Source organism: Miscanthus floridulus, chromosome 18, assembly GCF_019320115.1.
Source record: "Miscanthus floridulus cultivar M001 chromosome 18, ASM1932011v1, whole genome shotgun sequence".
NCBI classification, from domain to species: domain Eukaryota; kingdom Viridiplantae; phylum Streptophyta; class Magnoliopsida; order Poales; family Poaceae; genus Miscanthus; species Miscanthus floridulus.
The window spans coordinates 33,613,965-33,616,647 of NC_089597.1; positions in this window are offsets into that span (position 1 = coordinate 33,613,965).

Below are 2,683 nucleotides of genomic sequence, written 5' to 3' on the forward strand. Positions count from 1 at the left end.
ATACAAGTTGATAACTGAAGATGGAAAAGAAGTCAACAATACATGGCACATCAGCCAGCTAAGAAGATTCTACGCATGAAAACAACTCAAGGAAGAATATATATGCAAGCCACGAGAAATCAATGTTCATGATCAATAAAGATGATACTCCTCGACAACATATGTACTATTATGACTTATCAATGTTCATGATCAATAAAGATGGTTCTTTCTCGACAACATATGTCTTATTATGGCTTTCCCCGAGTTGTTTCCAATGAGTGTACCGGCCGAAAGCAAAAGAGCTGAAAAGATGCTTGAGCCCGCCGATGAGGGTAGCTAATAAGCTAACACCCGAACCAAAAAGCAAAATGGCTGAAAATACACCTGAGCATACCGACCAAGAGCAAAAGAGCTGAAAAATGCTTGAGCCCGCCGATGAGGGTAGCTAATAAGCTAACACCCAAACCAAAAAGCAAAATGGCTAAAAATACGCTTGAGCATACCGACCGAGAGCAAAAGAGCTGAAAAAATGCTTGAGCCCACCGATGAGGGTAGCTAATAAGCTAACACCCGAGACAAAAAGCAAAATGGCTGAAAACACGCCTGAGCATACCGGCCAAGAGCAAAAGAACTGAAAAGATGCTTGAGCCCGCTGATGAGGGTACCTAATAAGCTAACACCCAAACCAAAAAGTAAAATGACTGAAACTAAGCCTGGACATAAATCAGAGCAATTTTAAGACAAGACGCTCTAGCTCCTTGTGCCAAATAGCAAGAGGCTCAGGGGCTACACTACCTACTCAGTAGGACCTGAAGGAACAAGACGAGGCTTCCAGAACTCAACCATGAAGTGCTCGGGGGCTTGTCGATCCTAGGATGTTTTTGCAACCAGGGAAAGGACCAGATGCTAACCACATCCTGAGTTAAGCCAAAAAGAAGAAGCCAAAGATACTTGAGATCGCCGGTCCTAAGTCTTTTCAGCACTAACAAGAATACAAAGTTTGATAAGACAATGATCTATACCGAGTTGCTTACAAGTCACAAATGAAAGCCAAATAAGCACTCGACAGATCAAGAAAGTTTGTCAAGACAACGATCTACCTAAACCAGGTTGTTTACAAGACGAAGAAATACAGGCAAAGAAGACATCAACAAAAAATAAAGAATCTTCATTCAAAAATAAGTTTAGTGTTCTATTACAGAAGTTGGAGTACAAAGGTCGATTACATCAAGCATTGTCATCAGGAGAAGAAATATCAATGTTAAGATTATCAACAATCCTCCTGGCTAAATCTTTGACCTCAAGCTCCACCTTCTCAATAGCTTCCAGATATTCTTGACTCTTAGCTTCATCAGCAACCTTGGACAAAGGAAACTCTGGAGAAAGAACCCGGACCTAGACAAGAACATTTCTGGTACACAGTTGGGCGCACCTCTCCACGAACTCCTAGAAACGGGTCGGCACTTGGGGAATAAACTAAGCCCAAGATTGACCATCATCTGCTAAAGTCCGGAGAAGACCGGCTACTGACTAAAAGGATTTCCACAAAGCATTCCAGTTCTCAGTAGCTGTCGCCAACTTGCCAGTCAAGGCTTCGATGGTTTTTTGGGCCTGCACAAGATCCCTAATAGCTCCACGCCTAATCAATTTAGCAAGCGCAAGTTCTTCTTCAGCTCGAGTAATTACCTCCTCAGCCCTATTATGGTTAGTATGAACAAGTGTCTTCATCTCCTCGATACCCTCTGAGAGCTTCTGCTTTTCAACTCAGAGAGCTAGACCAGGCAACAAAAAACAAGTCAGCAGAAAGGCAAATTCGAATACAAAAGGAAACGAAAAAGAACTCACAATACCAGTGCACTCTTTCTTCATGGCCTCCACATTTTTCAAGGCCTCCGGGCAGCTGAATCCCTCTGCTTTTCTGCCTCGACCAACCGGGCATGGAGAGCCTTCTCCTTCTGATGCGTCTGATGCTCAGTCTCCAACTTGACTCGACAGAGGTCAAGCTCTGCCTTTAGGGTACTCACCTCAGAAGACAACTTTTTCTCGATTTCAGACGAGAAAAAGAAGCCAGTATGATCATGAGAAAAAGACTGAGCAAAAAAAGAGAGAGAAAAACAAGACATAAAGAAAGAAGGAAGACGAACATCCAAAGAAAGAACTTCAGAAAAACTTACCTGGAGCTTTTCCCCAAAAGAAGTCACAAAGGTCGACAAGTTCCCCTAGGTGGCGATCAGCTCTGACAACCGATGAGTAGCATCAAATTGATGCAACACATCATCGTCCAAACACGGAGCACAGGTACCAAGAGAGGCAGAAGGAGAAGCCGGCGTAGGCAAAGAAGGCAAGACCAGGGCCATATCCTAGAAGCCCCAGCTACCTCCTCAGATGGATCCACCCCCATGGCCATGGTCACCCCTAGAGTTAACAGATCTGAAGCAGCATGATCACTAGGGGGCCCCATCTCCCTCACAGCCACCTCATCGGCCGTACTTTCCGAGTCCTTTGACTCAGTACACGGGGGCGCACCAGAGGACTGACAAGAGGGTGGCTGAGGAGCAAGAGAAGATGAGGGTCTACAAGATGATAAGAAAACTCAACGATAAGAATATGAGTCAGGAAAAAGAAAACAGAAGCAAAGAAGCAAACCAAGGAATCACTCACTCAGCTACCCTCTTCTTCAGAAAACCAATAGAGGACCTAA